General features: G+C 40.5%; 1 long non-coding RNA gene across 2 annotated transcripts; it reads left to right on the top strand.

Moving 5' to 3' along the window:
* The first annotated feature begins 1,952 nt into the window (after nucleotides 1-1,952).
* Nucleotides 1,953-3,246, top strand: LOC143984309 (uncharacterized). 2 transcript variants are annotated; one of them, XR_013274789.1, is made up of 5 exons: nucleotides 1,953-2,081; nucleotides 2,190-2,310; nucleotides 2,438-2,524; nucleotides 2,651-2,745; nucleotides 2,905-3,246. It is a non-coding gene; the product is annotated as an uncharacterized LOC143984309 (long non-coding RNA). The 2 variants fall into 2 exon arrangements; XR_013274788.1 differs by lacking the exon at nucleotides 2,651-2,745.
* The last annotated feature ends 3,114 nt before the right edge of the window (nucleotides 3,247-6,360 follow it).

The following is a 6,360-nucleotide window of genomic DNA, read 5'->3' on the forward strand; positions in this document are numbered from 1 at the left end:
AATTTTCTCTGCTTGCATCAATAAATCTTTAGAGTGGGAACAATTTCTTCGTAAACACACCAATTGTCCCTTTGGGATATTACACAGCCTATTCCGTTGATGGCAGCTATCTATTGATAGATAGCTGTTTCTAATGACATTTTTAAAATAGGTTTTGGTGTATAATATTTCTCCTCATATCTATGTATGTATATGTAAATTACTGATGGTAGTAGTTTGGGCATATCACTTGGTTCTGTAAGAAAAGTGTTTTACTACCTTTGGACATCATTTCCGGTATCCGAGAAAGCTCCTTGGATTCTGATTTTTACCAGGCTGCGGGGGATCTATTTACTAGACTCCATCAGTGAGGTTATAGTAAGTCGCTTCTAAAACGCACCTTTAATAAAGTGGCTAATCTCAATCGAACTGATCTTTTTTTACCCAAAAATACTCCGCCTACTGACCAGCCCATTCGGATAATTACTCAGTATTCCCGACAACATTCCGAAATGAAAGAAAATATTTCCAAGTATTGGCCCCTTCTTTTGGCAGATCAGACGATTCAGAAATACATTAGACCATATCCACAACTCACTTATCGCAGATCCTCATCTATGAAGGATCGTTTGGTTACTAGCCATTTTGTGTCTGATCGACAAACTAGACCCACAAGAAGGGGCACCTTCTGTTGTGGGTCTTGTGATGTCTGTCAATTTATTTCCAATTCTTCTTATGTTTCCCTACCCAATGGATCTCGACATGTCATTAAATATCATGTCACTTGCAAAACCATCGGTATAGTTTACTTGGCCCAATGTTCGTGTGGATGTTTCTACATTGGAAAAACGAAACGCCCGTTTTTAAAACGAATTAGAGATCATATGTCCCCTTTTTTTGAAACGTCAATGTACTACTGCACTTAATAGACATATTGGCCATTACCATAACTTTGATGTAAATATGATACATTTCTCCACCCTTGAGCATGTACCAATGCATGCTCGAGGAGGGGAAGTAGATTCCATATTATTAAAACTGGAAACAAAATGGATACACAATTTGGACGCCACTCAGCATCCTGTTTTGAATGAATATATTACATTTAAACATTTCTTATAATTAAATTTGTCCAGCTTATATCCAGGCCTGGTCCGACTTGACTGTCCACCATGGTGTTTTCTTCCCTTTTTTTTTTTGTCATTATAATTACATTGTGTGTTTGTCAAATAATTTCTTTATTTAGGATATTATGTATGTTATGATTTAATTTACCCATTTTCTTGATTTTTCTTTCTTTTTCTGTTTTATGGTATTTTTGTGGATATATTTTTCAATGTTTTTATAATGTTTAATGTAAATATTATTCGGGTATTCTCCCTTTTTCTTTCTCCCTCCCTTTTTGATTATAATTTGTGTTTTTCTTTCACTGATTGATATAATCCAGCATTTTTCCATAATACCGCCTGACCCCTTACCGTTTAGTTTCATAGAATTATTTTACTTCATATTTGAATGCATTTATATTTTTAGTATTCATTTTTTGATTACATTTTCTCTTTTTTTGTAATTTTTTTTTGTCACCCCTGGCTTATTTCCTTGTGTCTCGCTTTGATGCTGCATTTCCCTTTGGGTGAACCAGCTGGGTTTTAGCTTTTTGGTGCCTGTATGGACGCCCCGGGCTCTGTATTGTGGAAACAGTGCCTGCTTTAGCACTCTCTGTTTTAGTGCACGCTCCGTATTATCTGTCCTATCTTTCCCCCTATCTGTTATTCTCATTCCGGACCATTCCATCTGATTCTGCCCCGCCTTGTCATCACTAGCAACCGCGTCATCTGCATCACTATGATGACGCCTCGCCAGCCGCTAAGCACTCTGGGGATTGTAGGCTCAGTATATGGAACGAGCGCTTAGACAGAGAGTGCCTGGTCCGCTCTCTGTCGGCGCTCACGTTCGCCGCATGCGCGGTTCGACGCTGACGTCACACGCTGCTGGCGTCCGTGCTTCAGCGCTCACTGAGTGGGGGGTATATAAGACCTTCCAGCTTTAGGCTGGTTGCTGGCTCTTCGGGGACGCTGATGTGTATCGCACATGTGGACAAGGTTAGTTTTATGGTTTGGCTGACTGTGCTCCACACCTCTCTAGCCTTCCTAGTAGCTGCTTTACTATATACTAAGCTTATACATATATTTTCTCTTCTTTAACATTAGGGGCCACACTATTAAGCATTCTGCTTACTATCTAGCCCTGTTAGGGCTAGGTTTTGTTGCTGGATACCAACTACTGTCCCTGATTGGTGAACATTCTAAAACAACTCTAACTAGGGTCTAGGTGAGCACATTTATAAACCGTTTATTCAACTTTTTGGTTTTCTTTTCTTTCCCAATATGTCCATATTTTGACGGTTGTCCCTTTGAGGCATTTTATATATAACCCCCCTCATTTTGTGTGTATTCAGGCTATCTGACAGTGCATCCCTCTCACCATAAATCTGTCTAAATTCTCGGCGTCCCTGACATGTACTCTCCCACACCAATCCTGTTCGGTATGTATGTGAGATATATATCTCCTCTGCATGCCTTATGTTTAATTCTATTAATCTTTTTTACATATATTATTTGATTTTTCATTTACAATTTATGTTGATTGGCCTCTCCTCTACCCCCTGCAGTCACTATAGGTGAAACCTAAGGCTTGGTTGTTCCATTCCTTTTTTTCTCTTTTTGGAATAGCTCCATCGATTGTGGGCCCGTGGATAAGCCAGGGGTACGTATCTAATTGTAGTTTAATCAATATCTTAAATGAAATCAATCAATTTCTGTGTCTATTTTTTATTTATCAACCTATGTAAATTATCTTGGTGGGCGGTATTTCATTATGTATTATTTGTGTCAATAATTATGTGTTATCTATTATTATCCTTAGTTGCTATTCATCCTCCTTTGGGTTAAAAAACTGGTTCCCCTGAAGAAGCCATGGTTATGGCGAAACATGTTGGGACTTTCTTGACCAGCAATTCAAACTGAGTAGATTGAATATTTTTATCCTTGTACTGTGGTGTTTTTTGTAATATTCCTGTGAATATACATATTTTTATGAATAATTGTTTTTTCAATAAAGCTTTGTTGCAAAATTTCTATGTACTATATTTAACTATTTGAGATTCTGGTAACCTCATGTCACATTTTACCATTAATAGGCAATAGTCCCCTCCTTTCCCATATTTACATCCTCTATTTGCATTCTGGGATGAGATGCCTTATCCATTAGATCAGGCATGTCCAAAGTCTGGCCCGCGGGCCAATCGCGGCCCGCAGTCCGGTTTTGAACGGCCCGCCTGGTGTGCTGCGGGATCAGGGCTGTCAGATCAGCCGATCCCCGGCACTGTGTGAAGCTCCGTCGGCTTCAAAAGTGAAAGTAAAGTGCAGTGGAGTGTGCTGTGCTCTCTGCTTCCCCCTACAGTGCAGTACCCGGCTGAATGAGGAAATGGAATGGAAAGGTACTGTACTACAAGCTAGATTCGTTTTAAAAAGGCTTTATTTATGTGTATGTGTGTGTGTGTGCATGTGTGTCTGTATGTATGTATGTATGTGTGTGCATGTGTGTCTGTATGTGTGCATGTGTGTCTGTATGTATATGTGTGCATGTCTGTCTGTATGTATGTGCATGTCTGTCTGTATGTATGTGCATGTGTGTCTGTATGTATGTGCATGTGTGTCTGTATGTGTGTGTGTGCATGTCTGTATGTATGTATGTGTGTGCATGTCTGTCTGTATGCATGTGTGTCTGTATGTGTGCATGTGTGTCTGTATGTATATGTGTGCATGTCTGTCTGTATGTATGTGCATGTCTGTCTGTATGTATGTGCATGTGTGTCTGTATGTATGTGCATGTGTGTCTGTATGTGTGTGTGTGCATGTCTGTATGTATGTGTGTGCATGTCTGTCTGTATGCATGTGTGTGCATGTGTGTCTGTATGTATGTATGTATGTGTGGATGTGTGTATGTGTGTCTGTATGTATGTGTGTCTGTGCATGTGTGTGCATGTCTGTATGTATGTGTGTGCATGTGTGTCTATATGTGTGTGTGTGTGCATGTCTGTCTGTATGTATGTGTGTGTGTGTGTGTATGTGTGTCTGTATGTGCATGTGTGTCTGTGTGTGTGTGCATGTGTGTGTGTGTCTGTGCATGTATGATTGCATGTGTGTGTGTGTCCATGTATGTCTGTATGCATGCGTATGTGCATGTGTGTCTGTATGTATGTGCGTGTATGTCTGTCTGTATGTGTGTGCATGTATGTGTGTTTGTATGTGTGTGCAGCATGTGTGTCTGTATGTATCTGTGTGCATGTATGTGTGTGTGTGTGTGTGTATGTATGTCTGTATGTGCGTGTATGTCTGTATGTATGTATGTATGTGTGTGCATGTGTCTGTATGTGTGTGTGTGCATGTGTCTGTACGTATGTAAGTATATGCATGTGTCTGTATGTGTATGCATGTGTCTGTATGTGTGTATGTCTGTGTGTATGTGTATGCATGTGTGTTACTTTTAATCCAGACCCCCCCCCCCATTCTTGTACCATCAGAACTGCTTTTGTGGTGCTTGTGTGTGTGATAGCAGCCAGGACTGCTGCTCCTCTGAAAAGCAATCCATATACAGATCGCTTTTCAGAGGCATTTGAAAGGTGGTAAAGAGGCATTATGTTGCCTCCTCACCACCTGTTTTAAGCCCGTAAATGTAGCATCACTATACCGCAACTGTGCAGTCTACACAGTTGCGGGGTAGTTGCAGTGCAGGCCCATTCACCCTGAGCATACCTCCAGCTGCAGCCACAGCATGTGTACACCCCCAGCTGCTCCCTCTGCAGCTAAAGGGGGAGAAGTTGGGGGTGGTAAAAACAGCTTAACCATGTAGTTTTACTGCCCCTCCAATAAGCCCTTGGTTCACATCTGCATGGCTGCATGCTGTGTGTAGGGCAGCCCATGCATTTCAATGGGCTTCCATACCCACAAAAATGCAGGGAAAGAAGTCCCAGAGCTTTTTTTTTTTTTTTAATTGCGCTGCACCAAAAGCACCCCATGTTTCCAATGTGTGGGGTACCATTAAGACTTAACGGTACCCCTAAAGAACAGAGCATTCGTCTGTGTGTCAGGCAAACGAGCGCGACAAAGGCACGAGAATTTTTGTTGGGCCAGGTATGAGTGCTCGAATGACCGAATTTTAATGGTTCAAAGAATGTCAGGCAAAATGGTCGGCCCTCACACATGTTCACTTCATCGAATCTGGCCCTCTTTGAAAAAAGTTTGGACACCCCTGCATTAGATCCTCTCGCCAAATCCTTCCCCCTATTCATACTGATGTTAGTAGTTTGGGCATATGACTTGGTTCTGTAAGAAAAGTGTTTTATTACCTTTGGACATCATTTCCGGTATCCGAGAAAGGTGATCCCCCTTTTTATGGGTAGTTTAAAATATAATTTTATTTTACATATTTTTTATTAATTTTTAATTTATAAACTAATCTAGTAAATTTTATATATTTTTTATATATATTTTTCAGGTCCTGTAATTCTAATTTTAAATTGGATATTATGAACATCAGATATACAGTATGGACATGGTGACTGTTCCGCCCATAATGGCTACAATGGGGACTGTGTGTTTTTTAGCCCAGGTAATGATGTCTTCAGAATGTGGAGATTATTTATTTAATTCATTCCGTTCGCTTTATGCTAATAAATTTTCTTGGTTATTTACAATTAGATACCTGCTGCATGCCGCTCTTGGTTTAACAGAGCCCTTTTGTCCATTTATTTAAGGAATCATAGTGCTAATAGAATTAGTCAGAGAGGAGCGGCATGTAGATCTATTTGGCCATATCGAAATTGGCGGGGGGGAAGATTATCTTATAGTAAAATGTCCGCGATAATGTTAACCTATGGGAGGCTTCGGGAAAATGGCTGCCGTAACATCTGGTCATATGAAAAATGGCCGCGGGTGTAGCCTAATCCACCAAAAAATGGCCACGATAATGTTGCTCTATGGGCGGCTTCGATATAATGGCCGCTGTCCATCACAGTATAAGAGACACTTCCGTATGCCTGTATTCCATTCCCTGATGAAGTCACGTGACAGGTGACGATACGCGCAGGAATACAAGGAATTAGGACACCGGAAGTGACGTCCGTAAAGCGCTTGTTTGTTTTGCAAGTCTGTTTTATCTGTTTGTGAGTACCTTTTCATTTGTTTTAAATTTAATAAATGTACTTATGTACTTCACCATTGGAGCCCCCTTTCTTTCCTTCACGAGATCCTTATGAAAATTAACGTGGTATTAGCATCAGCCGTGGGGGACAGTATGATCTACCAGAAATAGGGATAC

The sequence above is a fragment of the Lithobates pipiens genome, unplaced genomic scaffold, assembly GCF_037356315.1.
Source record: "Lithobates pipiens isolate NorthernLeopardFrog02 unplaced genomic scaffold, aLitPip1_a1.2 Scaffold_16, whole genome shotgun sequence".
NCBI classification, from domain to species: domain Eukaryota; kingdom Metazoa; phylum Chordata; class Amphibia; order Anura; family Ranidae; genus Lithobates; species Lithobates pipiens.